The following is a 14,798-nucleotide window of genomic DNA, read 5'->3' as shown; positions in this document are numbered from 1 at the left end:
GGTAGATGCCAACCCCAGGCAATTCCAATTGCAGGTGATTTGCTTGGCAAGAGATCAGCACAGCGGTGAGAGCTAAGTCACTGCAGAAATGTCATGTTCCCATGGCTGGTGGGACAGGGTTTCACTGAAAAGGTGAATGCTTTCAGGTGAAAATGCTTTATCCAAAAAGAGAGGATGATGTTTCAAGTAGCCCATGGAGACTTTTTTCCCCCCAGATCTGAATTTGTTTTAGACATCCCAACACAGAAAAACAACATGATAGTATTCAGTTTCCCAGTGTCCCCACTTAAAGCACAGGTGAGCTCTGACCTGGCTGAGGTCCTGCAGCAAGCACAAAGCGCTCCAAGCCACTGGCTGGCAGGAGTTCCACCGGTCTGTTTGTCCAGGCCTCAGCAGCAGGAAGCACTGCTCAGCCCTCTGGCACTACGACTCACACAGCTACTGCTCCACATGGATCAGAAGCTCATTCCAAACTACCAGGCCCACAAAACTTTTAGCTAAAGAGCTGAAATGGAAGTCTGGCTGTTTCCTACTTACTTCTCTTTCCACAGTCCTCCCCCTCCCCCTCTTTTCTTCTGTGCCTTGCTCTAACAACTTACTAATGTGATGAGACTAAAAGCACAAGATAAACTTTGAGTAGGTACAAACAGCAGCCCCAATATCTTTTATAGCCAGAAAGATGCAGGCAACTCGCTTTTGATGCAGCCCTGTTAAAGCAGGGAGAACAAGGTCTGTCAGGAAGGCATCCATCCCTTCAAACCTGGGATACTGCTGTAACAGAGGCAAATGCCATCTAACAGCCAGCACAGCCACTGCTGCTCTCGGATCCCAACCTTCCTGTTACCACCCAGACAAACCTGCCAGCCCTACGCCTTGTATGCCAGCAGAGAAGTCCCTGAAGCTCAGCTCTGCAGTGCTCAGCTCCCTCCTGCTTTCTCAGCATTCCGTGTCGCTGCCTTGCCAAGCAGTGGAACACAGACCTTACAGCCTATTGACCCCACAAGAGAGATCCACTGCAGAACTCTTTCACTGCTACTATCCAGCTTCCTATTTCTGAGTCAGAAGACACAGGCAATCACAAAAAGCATGTAGTTTTACAGTATCTGTATCTTGCACGCCTAACCAAAGTCTCGTTCCTTGCCTTAGTCTTTAACACCAATTCTGCTGCTGTTTACCAGAACTTGCACCAGTCGTTCCCGTATCACAACACCAGTAACAGTACGAGCTGCTCTTTATACTGAGCAGCATTCATATGCTGAGAAACACTGACAATAACATTTTGTCCGATAGCATGATCTGAATACCCCTACCAGAAGCATGTTTGTTACTCAGCATGCTATCTATCTTTTCCGTGTGTTCATCTTCGTGCTTAACCTTGGAGGTGAGTTGAGATCGAAACTAATGTACATAGGCCAGAGCATTGGCAGATCATGATTTATACTGATTGAGCATCAGAAAACAAGGATGCCTTGGATTTTTTTTCCCCTCCCATCCAAGGTGCAGTGCCTTCTCCACTTTTCCTTTCCGCCACCCAATCGTTCAAAGAGTTCAATGGAAGGAGGAAACCCACTAATATGTGCATACAAACCTGTAAGCCTGCTTGTTTCAGACAGACATTCAAATGTACCCACTTGGCTTCACTGCTAAGTGGAACCCTGTTCCTAGGCCTGGACTCATGGCTGTTCTTTGGCACAAACCAGCCTGCACCACCCCCTGTGGGGATAACGCAGACCGAGGCATCACGCAGCAACTCCCCAACCTGCCCGCACAATTGCAGCAAGCAGAACTAAACCTCCGGGTAGTCACAGAGGCGGCCTCTGGGCAATGCTGCTTTGCATCCTTACAAGGCATTACTCCTGAGCCTGGGCAGCTAAAAAGAATCTAGAGGGACAAGGTGCACGAATCTGTGCAATTCTAGCAAAATCCTTTTATCTTCTGCTCTAGTGACTTTCAAGTGAGTATTTCTAAACACCTAATCATGTCCCTTAGCACTATAAGTCACTGCAGATGTGGCAACCAACCAGAGGCTTAACTGGATCAGACAACTTGTTTTATTTCCTGTGTGTGACCAGCTGTTCTTTACACAGTTATTGCAACACACTTTGCAGTATTTGTTCTTCCTTCCCTCTGTGTCTCCAACATTTTAAAGCATGAAGCTGATAAGCAGCCAAGGGCTGATACACTACAAATGAACCCAAGCAGTAACGTGATCCTGCAGCCATATCAGAGCGACGTCTACTTCCAGGTTTCATGCCAACAGCAGCAGGTTGTGCTGCAAGGAGAACCTGCCACTGTTCCAGCCTCTCCAAAGCTTGCCAGCTCTGCTTTATGCCCCAGGGGAAAGTTGAGGGGTAAACTGGAAGGAAAAAAAGGAGGAAGAAGCCCTGTGATGACAGTTGCCATTAAATAGTTTGAATTTGGACAGGTCCCCAGGATGTTTAATGTATTAATCAAAGATGCTTTTGAAAGCTCGTGTATATACTAGAAACTAAGCTGCAGTTGGGAAGGTTAGAGCTATGCAGACACACAGATGGTTTGCCTTCAAAGCCTGCTCGTTTCAAAGCAGTCTAAACCCTCTCCCTCTTAGGCCAGTAACACTGTATCAGGTAGCACCCATTGTGAAATCCATGTAATCTCTTCAATGAGACTTTCTCCACAGCAATAGAAGGGCAACTGTGGGTAGATTGCCACAGACACCAGGCAAACCATCCCAGAGCCCATCCCTTCTAGGTCACTGGCCCAAGCTCACAGCAGATTAGAATGGCACAGAAGGCATCACCATCTGCTGTCTCTCTAGCATGCTGTGCAGAGTGAGCTTTGGAATCCTAGGCCAGATCCCAGAAGACAAGTATTCCCAAAGACACTAGCATTAACTGGAGACAATCCAGTACGTGTCAGAAGTCTTCCCCATCACTTCCAAACCCCACTTAAGCAGCTGCAGCAGATGGCACCTACCTCTCACCAGACAGAGCTGAGCATCAGCCTGGCAGGAGCAGAGAGGTCACACCGTCAGGCATATAAATCCACCGCTGGTCTCCAGTGTCCAGCACACTGTGAGGCTGGATGAAGTCTCCAGTGCAGAGTAGTCAAATAGGCCACGTGCCTTGGCAACATGAAACTCCACCGTAAAGAGGCAGACAGAGAGACAACGACTATTGTGGAAAAGAGGAACAGGTATTAAGAAAAATTTATACACACAAAACCCAGAACCTCATGAGTGTCAGTTCAGTGTACAAGACCCAAGCAACTGCAGACAAAGGAAAGGCAGGAAAGAAAGCAAGAAAATGAGGACACGTGTAGAACAACTTGGGGGTAGCTCTCTGTCTAGGGTGCCTTTGGGATAGACAGGGAATTTCCCCTACTTAAAAAGTAACTTCTCCTTCCAGAACTACCTGTCTGGCACCTTTCATCAGGACACAAATTAAAAGCAATTCAGTGCACTCCTAAGAGCAGCACTACAAAGCAGACACTGCAGCCCTGGCACAATGCATTATGTCAGGAAGGTGCAGGAAAGGAAAAGATACTAGAAAATGCAACCTTGAGGCAAATCACACCAAGTCTCCAACGTTCTAGACCCACTCCATGGTATTTCCTAACGGCCATACAAATGGCTGCAGCGGACCTCGAGCACCCTGTGATGATGTGACCTGCTAAAGGTTCAGCTCTCAGATTTTATATGCAACTTACATCATTCATCTGTGCCGCTCTTTCCTGCATATGTCATGTCTTCAGACATCTCTTCTATAGTTGACCCAAACACAAGAAAAATAAAACAGGCAGCCAAGCACTTAGCTCGAGGTGTAGTGGAATTCAGCAGCTGAAGTTGGTGAACGGCAGCTGAGCAAGACAAGCTGATGCTGCAAGCAAAGGAACGACAGCGTAGTGCAGGCATTTGAGTGTTTTCATAGTCTCCTAGTAACTCCTACAACACCAGCACAACTGATATTACCAAGTTCATAGGAGAGACTTGGTTTATAATTTTTCCATGTCCCATGAACTGTTAACTCCCAGTTCTGCCCAAAAACTGCCAGCAAGGGTTAAAAAGTCCACCAGCTCTCACCTGGCTAACTCTGACCGAAACAGCTTTCACATGAGGTCTCACCTCTAGTGTGAATAACGGTGTGATGCATGTAGCCTTCAGCAGTCACTCCTACAGGCTGCTTTAATGTCACGCACATGCATGACATTCCCGAACATGAAGCTAAACTTGGAAAAGCAACTCCAGCAGCAGCTGTCACCAGCACACTGCAGTAAGGGCCAGCAAGAGGCCTGCTGTGCACTGCAGTACAATCCACAGGAACAGCTTTCCTCAGCTTCCGCAGCAAGACTCTGTTAATTAACAAGGACTTCCGAAGTTAGTGTGCCTATTACCTGGAGCTGACGGCCATGGGATACCACATCCCCTAATGCATTCCCATCCCAGAGAATAAGGTACGATACTATCAGAAGAAACCACTACTGACTGTATCAAAAGAAACCACCACTGACTACAAAAGAACAGAGTGCAAAAAGATTCCAGTAAAAAAAGATGTCATTTTAAATCATAATGAAGCTTCCAGCTGTCCTTAAGGTGAAATGGAACGGAATTTATTTCTGACATTACTCTTCCTGGTACTTTCTGCAAGATGAATGTCACTGGATGATGGATATTACTGTGATTCCCAGTTTCCAGTTGTGGTTCCCATCATCAGCTGCCCCAAAGGGACAAGATAGAAAGCAGAAGCAAAAAGCCAGCTAAAACAGGTTACCCACAGTCATACAAGCTATTTCCAGGTTCCAAGCTGAATTGATTCTTGACATTATCAGAAGTCGAAAAAAATTCAAAGCAGCAAGAACAGTCCCTTATCAATCCCAACAATAAATTTCTATTTCAAAATTGCCTAATGGCTCATAGGGCGTCACTTGGCATCAGTTGTAAAGAACCGTAGAGAGAAGAGATGGGCAGCTAAAAATGGAAAAGTGAAGTTTAAACAGTCTGGAGCACAGTATCACACCGATACCGAGACCTCGGGTTACTGTTTGGCAAATTATATTTGAGTATGATAAATACAAAGGACAGGAAATTCAGAGAGGAGTAGGTCATTCCAACCCAACTCCTCCTGCAGGAAGAAAGCTTTGGGAACGCCCCTTCATGTGAAAGTACTGACTGAAAACTTAACCTATCTGGTCCACCACTCTTTTCATCACTTACTCACACGACAGTCATCAAAACACAATCACAAGGCAGCCCAGCTCCAGGCATTTACAACCGATGCAGTTGTGGCCCCAGCGTGGCCATCGCTTTACACGCCTCCCTAAGCTGTGTTCATTTTAGCAGCGTTCAAACAAGTGACTGTGCCTTGTCCAGGGGCCCTAGCACAGCACTGCAGTGCTGGCTTTTACCTTGGTAACACCACACGGTAGGGATACACTGGCAAACTCAACTGAATACCAGACTGCTCCAGAAAACTGCCTTTACTAAAGAACACTTTTGCTAATTGTAAATTAAAGACAATCCTGTACTGTAACTATTCCGAGGGAATTACTTTATTTGCAGTTTCATGTTGCATTTTAAGTCTCAAGGGACATCAAATATCACTTTCTGCATTTTCCCATTAGAGCAAAACAAGTACCCATTGCTTCACTGAGCCTTCACAGCTGCTTCAAGGTATTTACAATTATATTCAAGACAATGATCAATATGGTTTTTGCTGGTAGGAAAGTTCAATTCCAACTGTGCTATTTTTGCTGCAATGGAAGTTGAATTTTGTCTAACAGCAGCTCCACCTTGTTCTCAATACAGTCTCTCTCACTCACAGATCAGTCTGAACAATCACATCAGCAGGGGTCGAGGGAGAAGAGCTCCCTATTCAGCTTGTGTCCCTCCTTCAACTGTCTGATTCTGGAACGTTACAGAACTGCTTTTTAGCAGTACCTGCTTTTAGGACATTATTTTCAAACAGACCACTGCTTGACCGACTAGGCCATTGCTTTACAGCCTCCAGACACGCTGTGGCTAAGACAGGCTAAGCATTAATACAGAATTCTTCAGCAGTGCCTCAGCTGTATCAGTTCCAAATGGATGTCCCTCTTGCTTTGGTGTGCACACGGCTGAACAGTGCTTTTCCTCAAAGATTAAAATGGCACAGCTGAGGCATCAGATTTAGCTTACAGATGATGCAAATCCAGCAAACGAAATGAATGCAACAGAAGTGGATTTCTATTTTTTAGTAATGCTTTGAGAAGGAAAGTGACTTTGACATGTCTGACAAAATATTAGCACTAATTAGATCAGCTGATACGTGCATATACCCCACCACTGCCGTAGCTTCATCCAAAATTCTGTTAAGCTTTCTTTGATTGAAGAACAATATACTCAGCGTTCACCCAGTCTGTACAAGTGGATTACATGTCTGCCATAGGTACAAAATGTTGCTAGGGCAGCTTTCCAAGCTGTTCTGACAAGCAGGCAGAGGCAGCGGAGCTGTGCTAAATGCATGCAAGCTGTCCAAGATCAGGAAAGCTTAAGCAGCTAAATAATATTGCTGCATTTACCTAGGTAACAAGTTCCTTCTCCTAGTGAAACCATTCCTCTGACATTGCCCAGTGTAACAGAGTCTCCATTTCTCAGTTCAGCCCTCTGGCATTAACACAGGAGCGCACTGTATCTGGGGCAGCTCTAGTCCCAACTGAAATGCCTCAGGGAGGTGGGATGGGTCTCAGCCCTTTTAACACAGCTATACCAAAAGCAGGCTCAAAAGAAATCATTTAGAGAAATCCAAGTAAAAGCCGTTGGAAAGCAATCAGGGCTTCTCCTAGTGCCTCTACTAGAGTAAGTAATAAAGATGTATCCTTGGCTCAGCAGGCAATTGCAAATGGCAATGCTCACTGACATCAAGCAAGCTGGCCTTCAAAGTGACATGCAAGTTCCCGGACATTCTTGTAAGTGAAAAGCCCTTTCAGGGCACTCAGAATCCCACAGCTCCACTAGTATGAAAACATGAACTGAAATAGCCAAATGCATCAGGACTGGACTTGAAATAACATCAGTAAATGAGATTCGTCATCTCAGCCTCAACACCTGAGTTCAGAGCCATTTGCATCTCTTCTCAGGATCCATTTTCTGGGAGACTGCATCAGGAAGACAAGACAGAAAATCAAATGCCTAAACAGAATTAAGATCTCTTCTGCACCTTGTTAGTGAGAAAACATTGTCTGTACATTCGAATGCTTCATCCCTTGCTACATAGCCACAGCTCGATAATAGAGTAAGCGTCTGGTGGCTGACAGGCTGTCTGCCTTCTGCAGCCATCGGCCGCTTTTCAATTTTTCTAATCAGCTAAGCAAAGGAAGAAAGTACAGTTCTTAAATTCTGCAATTGTGAAGACACTATCGCCTGCACTACAAGAAAGACTGAACAGCACCAGGAATCTATAGTGAATCCATGTGATACTTCACTGCTCAGAGGGAAAAGTCCATCACCATCCCAAGCCTGTTTTGCAAAGTTGTCAGAATTCTTTATACAGGTCCAGGCATGAACATTTGTCTACGTGTGGCAGCAGAGGTGTAGGGGGAACCGCTATTTCTCCATCTGGTTAGAGTCACTTCCATGGGACTCCAAGCATGAGGAAGGAATAGGAAGACCTCTGCCTCAGTTCCTTCATTTAGGCCAGTTTTGGAGTACAAGAGAAAAGGATTTAAAGTACATAATTTTATCCCAAGAAAGAGGGGAGGTAACTAGGGACCAGATCCTTCTATGTCATATTTCAGAAGCCACTGTGTTCGAGTGTGGCATGAAGCACATATTGCCCTCTTCCTCTTGACAATGCCCCCCCCCAAAAAATCAGTTCTGAGCCAAGAGATATTATTACTCATCAGTACGTACATGCTAAGCTCTTTTGGGCCATGCAATTATGTCTGCTTTTCTCCACAAGGGCATTAAAAACATGCTACATAATCATTACTGCACTTGAAGTAGCTGAAGAAAAAGCACACTGGGAAAAAAAGTCAGTGCCATCCTTCAACTCCCCAAAGGCAGCAAGCCAGCCATGCTCTGCAGGCAGTGCCGTGCACCACACTAGGTTGGCCCCATTTGTGCCCTGGGTGCTAGCTGTGCCATGGTTTTTTCCTCCATGCACAAATTTTACAACTAAGAAAACTGTGCCTCATGGTACCACAGGGGCTACATTATCTCTGCCACATCTTAAAACCAGGATCAGCTTGTACACAACATGAAGAATCAGGATAACAATTAATGAAGACTAAAAGGATATTTGCTAATTTCATCTCCTCATTCACCTCTCCGTGGGCATCTAAACACACAGCTAAGAAGCCTTTTCCTGTTCACTGATGCCACAGAACTTAGAAAACCTGCATAAGATCTTAAGCTGCGAGTGTTAATTTTAAAATCTCAGTGATGTTCAAGAACATTTTCCTGTTGATTTCAGTGAACATAACATCTTCCTACCAGAAAAATCTTGGTAGCGTTAAGGGCTGTCCACAGCTAGAGCCTGCAAATACACACACAGATACAGACACACACACATACAACACACAATGCATCCTGCTCCCGTACGGATCTCACAGGGGAATCACCTCAGGGAACCTCAGCACAGCAGGTTCTCCGCTGTCATCACAGGAGCCAGACTCTCTCTCAAACATCAGTCCCGCTGATTAGTGAAGATGTACCACACACTATTACTGTTTAAACTTTGCTGCACAAAGTAAAGCAGGTCATGTACTCTGTGCGCTGGAATGCAAAAGGAGGTGGTAACAGAAACCACCAAATCGCTGCAGTTCCATTGTGTTACAGAGTCCTTGGGGCTCGGGAGACACCACAGTGCAACAGGAACCACCCCACAGATCTGAGTGCAAAGGGTCTCACTCTTGTTGTGCATTCTTAACTGCAAAGCCTTCCTATGAGGCAGAGCTCAACGCCAGCCTGGTCCTACCTGTGCCCCATGGCAGATGCCCGAGCAGTTGGTGCTTCAGAACTTCTCCAAGCCTGCGCAGTCCTGGGAACAGCTCGCACCAAAGAATGGAGCCACGGACGGCCTGCTTGGATGAGCTGGTGCGAGGGCTGCACGGCCACATCACTGTCACTTTGCAGCACAGGCATTCCTGGTCTGCAAGAGAAATCCTGAGAAGCTGGTACTTTCTCCTGAAATGCTCCCTGAGCTCTCCCTCTCCTCTGTTTTCAGAGGCCCCCGTACACATGGAAGATTCTGGCACGCCACAGAAACACAGAATGGTCGAGGTTGGAAGGGACCTCAGGAAATCATCTTGGCCAACCCCCTGCTCAAGAAGGGCTCCCTCGAGCTCCTGCCCAGGACTGTGCCCAGACAGCTTCTGAACACCAGCCCTGTCCCCGCTGGGTTACAGCTCCCTCCGCTCCTCCGGCCTGTCGCAGAGTGCAGTCACCTCTCCCCCACAATGCTACATGCCATTGGTGCCTCCAGCAAAGTGCCACAGGAGCAATCACACCACTGGTGGCTTTGTGCGGGGCTGGAACAGGGGGGCTGACATTTTTATTTTCAATGCTACAGAAAGGCATCAATTCAGAGCACAGAGAGATAAGGCTGGAACAAGGGAGGGCAGGAGCCGGCTCCTTACCGTTATCAGTCCTTATCTCCACAGACTGGGGTGGAGCTCGGGGCTGTGGGTGGAATCACACGGAGCACCCAGCAGCACAACAAGGAGGGGCGGGGGGGTAAGAATTGCCCCACCACAAGTAGCTCGAGTTCTTTAATATTCAGTCTTTGTCAACATTGTTTCCCTGAGACAGCATAAAATTCCTTTTGCAATTGAAACTCTTGTGTGTTTATTCTACTGAATCCAAACACCTCTGTTGCCGTGTGTTTGTCCCCTTTGTGTATGCACACACATATATATATAAATTAAGGTACCCTTAAGTAAGTTAGTGTGAATCTTGTCATTTTAGAATCTGTGAATAAGTTGCTTTTCTTTCTTTCAGTATTTCTGAATTATTTTGTAATAATAAATTGCTGTTAGCTATTAATAAACCTAGATTTTTCACTAAACCATTACCCTGTCAATACTTTCATCTGTGACACTGCTACAAGAAACAAAAGGTTTTACTCTGTATTTTCAAAACATGCAAGGCTGAATTAAATTATAATTATGGACTTATGGCAGAAGATAAACGTCTGCAGCACACACCCAGAACTTCTCTTGCATCAGATTTTTGCTTGAGCATTGAACATTTTACTTAAACTAAGCATGCTCCCCATTTTTCTTAGGGAAATCTTAAAAAAAAATATGAATTTTAATCAACCCTTTTGGAGTCCACAGGAAGCAGAAGCCCAAAATGACAGCTCAGAATTATGAATTGCCCTATCCTGCAGGACTGTTATCACTAAAAGCCAAGAGATTTAACACCCAAGGTGGACAATTTTTAGAAAAATCCGAATATTATGTTCACATTTTGTCTCAGCATTAAAGCCTGACAATTTTTATCATAAATTGTGAGTGCCATCACAATCACTTTTAGAAAAAAAACCTGTACCAAGTCCCAAAATATTTTACATATTAAGAAGATATCTATTAGCTTCAGGCTACATGCCAGGATACAGATTACAGTTCCTGTCTTGACTGATAACAAGGACCAAAACAAAGTATTGTCTGTAATGAAGTTAAAACTCCTTCTATCACTATTCATCATCAGTAGCAGAAATTAGCTTTGGGTTATTAAAGCTGAGGATCAAAAGTCCCATTCAGAGAAGTAATGGTAATTATAGTAAAAATAAGGTAAAAAGCAGCTTTCTGGAAGTAAAAATTGGTAAGATGTCCCTAGCACATAAATGCAAAGAAAGGAGAAAAAAAAAAGGAACTTACAGCTGTGCCAGGACCAGTTACTGATAGCTCAGCTTCATCATTCACTCCTCGAGCTTTCTGCTAGAGAGGACACACCAGGGGAAAACAGGGATAGAAAACATCTTCCCTCCTGCCAACTTTGGAAATTCAAGCCAACAGGAGTTGAATTAAGTGCAGCATTCAGATGCCATGTGGTGTAGCCCCCAGCCACAGGCTCAGCTGCTGAGTATCACGATGCTGATTGTAACAGCTCATCACAGACAGCAGACAATCCTCTGGGTCACATTTATCAAACCACGCAGCACTAAGACGAACCACACTGCAAGGCTCATCAACACAAAAGCAATCCAGACTTAACACGGGTATAAGCAACACAACAAGCACTTGTCAGGGAAGGCAAACCTCTTAAATATCTTAAGAGTCCACACAAGTCAATGGCCAGCAGCTCCAGTGAATCTGATCACACCCTTGTCCCTACTATATAAATAACCTGTGTCAAAAGGGACACGACAGGTGCTCCACAGCAGGTAGGAAAGGCCGTGCATTTGTCTCCTTCCCCCCTCCCAGGGGGATACTATATAGCAAATATAACGCGCATAATCCACAAACACACATGCACTAAAACTTACTCTTTTGGTCCAAAAAATGAAATAAATGTCTTAAACTTCCTAAAAGTTCTCGCTTTTCCCACGTTCACCTTCCCTGCCTTCTTCCTCATTCTCACACTAAACTGCCTTTTCCAATCTCCATGGCCACTCCTGGATTTGAAAATCATCCTCTGCTCAAATTGAGGAAGTCTGTCCATCTTTTTCCTCTGTGTATCTGGGCATAGAAAAGAGGTTTATTGAAGAGATGAAGGATTTTCTGAGAGAACTTCTAAACAGTGTATTCAGGACGTATCACTGAATTTTCTGTCCAGTACATGACTACAGAAGCCATTCATTTTGCATGTCTATACATAAAATAGTTTCATCCCACTCACCTCTTCACCTGGCTGCTTTTCAGTCCAGGGCTGTTTCCTGAGAGAGAGCATGGGCTGGAAACAAAGCCCTGACAGCCACCACCTGGACCTGCTAAGGGTGCGCTGAGGAGTGTCCACTCACTGAGTGATGCCCTGCGATTCTTCAGCCTCAGGATGCACACGCCTCACAAACTCTTTTTCTTTCAAGCCCCTGAGAAATCCCGTGGTTACTTGTGCCCTTTGGAAGTTGTTCTTTTGTCCCCTGTGGGAGGGAGAAAGGACCAATGCATGGCTTGATACCTGGGAAGGCCCCTGTTTCTGCAGCCAGTTGATCCACCTGCCTTGGCAGCATATTCCCTTTTAAAGCATTTCCCCCTGCTCTGCACTAACACAAAATTTCCTGATACAGGACTACTGTGGAACTCCTTCATCTTCATTCTGAGATGAAAATTTTGAACTTTCTCATTCCGGTTGCTCTTCCTGTTTCTTTCCCTTTACATCTTCTTTGATATCTGCTTCTTCCCTTAATTACTCTGATCAGACAATTTTAACACCTTCATTTGGTTGTTCCTCTACTTCGAAGCAACTCTTGGCGGCTTAAACAATATATGATATAACACACCTTGCCTTTTACTTTTAACACAGAACTGTGTTTAGACATAGGTAGTTTTTTGTACAGTTAATTTGGAGACCTTGTTTAATCTTTTCTTTAGAAAGGGTGGCCTTCATGTTCTTAGCAATGCCACCTACCTGCTGATAAGCCAAGTATTATCACCATCATAAGCCACATGGCAGATTATGGGACTTACTTCCTATTCTGAATAGCATATTGTAAGCCTTTTTTCCATGTGCTATGATGGCATGCGAGTGGGCTTTCCTTCACAACAAGATCCACACTCATTCACTAGACTCTTGGACATTCCTCTGTAACCATAACACTGTTAAAAAGTTCTTTCATGTATTTCTGAAGATGACCAGCCTACAGGAACTTCAGGGACATTTTCTGGGCCCAATTTTTCCTACCTTACATTTCTCCAAACACCACCACAGTATTTACACCACAAGTTCCCTCCTGTGCACTGGAACACACTGCGCTAGTGACAACTCAATTATTTCTTCAGTCTTGCAATATAAAATAGACACCCTAGGCAGTACAGAATTAAGTTGATGCTTTTCAGCAGAAATTCAAGGCAAGTTTCTAATTATCATGGTTGAAAAAAAAAAAAATCCAAGTGAGACTGGACAACAGCTCCCCGCCGACACATGTGCTAAACAAACCTGTCAGTGGTTGCCAGTCTGCACAACAGGCCATGAACCTCCCGGCTTAGCCCCTTCTTCTTGGTATGCCAGCATGAATGCAGCTGCACCTGGAATGACCCTATGAGCAGGGTCCCTCTGCCATCACCCTCTTCAGTCTGCCATGGGATGCTATGAAGTTCATTCAGAGTAAATCCAGGATGAATCTGCCCCTTCCTGCCATAACCCAAGGCAGAAGTCTTCTTGTTCTATGGAAACGTTGCCTGATGTATGGCCTAGATGTGGCTGTGGGAGGGAGGGAGTCTGACTAAATCAGATGGTAGTAGCCATTGTCATTTGCTTTTGCCTCTCAGCCTTTTGAAAAACCATTCATTCCAATTCTCAAGATGAAATTTATATGCTAATTATCAAACTGGAATTTATATGCTAATTATCAGCTAATACTTGTCTTCTGTTTAAAGCCCTTGAGGAAGCTGTTTCAATTTATCTCATATGCCACCTAGAAAGTTACTCTTCATTCCATGTAACTGTCTCCAAGGGGTGCATTCACAGCCTTTGTGTTGTATAGATAATAAGCAATGTTAATATATACAGTTTTAGACTTCTTTGAGTCTACTCAAAGAACTACTTCTACTCCCATTAGATCAAAACCCCACACTTGAAGTATCTCATACTGGTTTTCTAACTCCATCTCTAATGTTAGATTTAAATTCAGAGTAACTGATATATTCTTCTTACTTCTAGTGATCTCCTGACTAACCAACAACTAAACACTCACTCTTAGGATTCACTTCGTTCAGCTCAGGCTTTTGTTTCTACTGCCTCAGGCCCCATGACTCATGATGTCATAACAGCTTCAACTCACACACAAACACAACATACTACAAAGGTGATCTGAAATTAAGATATCACCAGCACCTGAACATTACCAATTGAAAGCTCGCTAACATAACTAAATTCATGCAGCAAAACAATCCAAGACCTTTTGTGTCCCAGGACCTTAACCTGTACAAACTTCCTCTCTGATCTTGGCTTGGTCATCTTCTCCCATTTCTCAGTTCAAAAATAAATGGATGATAGTATTTTCTTACTTCACCAGTATGTTTTAAAGATGCATGTCAAGAATGTGAGCCACTCAGATACCAGAGTAATGGGGCCATAACCAGGACAAAACAGGTTGTTTTATACTGATAAACTGATTTATGCTCCAGCAATCTCATAAGAGCGTGCTCACTTCTCCCTCATTCACCATGTCTGTAACTCTGACATTTTAATTACTAGCTATATCACTTCGCACTTCAAATTCACTCCAGTCCAGTTACTGCTCAAAAAAATTCAAGCAGTCTATAAATACTTCTATATCTTATATTTCAGTATTTTTTAAGAAATAAAGGTATGTATTGTTTGTAATTGGTCTTGTGGTTCAGCCAGCTGGCACTGCAGAATGACCAGCTGGACACGAAACACGAGAGACTTCAGATGACCACTGTGCCAAAAGACTGGATACAATGGGTAGTGGTTCCAGACTGAGACCCATACTGACTGCTTGGATAATTAACACTCACAGCAATGCTGCAACTGAGTTAAGGCTGATACCGGAGTCCAGTCCTCATTAAAGCTCTGTTCAGTGTTGGCTGAAGAAATGGGGAGAAGAGAATGCAGTAAGGGGGAAAGATGTTTTGAGAAGGTCATCTCTTCTGGGAATGACCACCCTATCAACAGGTCATCATAAAACCTGATGGGGTGGTTTCACCACACTATACAGAAC

The 14,798-nt window shown here is 44.4% G+C and overlaps 1 long non-coding RNA gene across 1 annotated transcript; it reads right to left on the bottom strand.

Annotated features, from left to right (window-relative positions):
- Positions 1 to 2,247: 2,247 nt before the first annotated feature.
- Positions 2,248 to 9,394, bottom strand: LOC141945689 (uncharacterized). Its single transcript, XR_012629582.1, has 4 exons — positions 8,931 to 9,394; positions 3,688 to 3,857; positions 2,956 to 3,152; positions 2,248 to 2,356 (listed from the first exon to the last, which is right to left on the bottom strand). It is a non-coding gene; the product is annotated as an uncharacterized LOC141945689 (long non-coding RNA).
- Between the last annotated feature and the right edge of the window lie 5,404 nt (positions 9,395 to 14,798).

The sequence above is a fragment of the Strix uralensis genome, chromosome 7 (assembly GCF_047716275.1).
Source record: "Strix uralensis isolate ZFMK-TIS-50842 chromosome 7, bStrUra1, whole genome shotgun sequence".
In the NCBI taxonomy this organism is placed as follows: domain Eukaryota; kingdom Metazoa; phylum Chordata; class Aves; order Strigiformes; family Strigidae; genus Strix; species Strix uralensis.
Note: the sequence above shows the minus strand (reverse complement) of the source record. Positions and strands in the feature narration are given on the sequence as shown.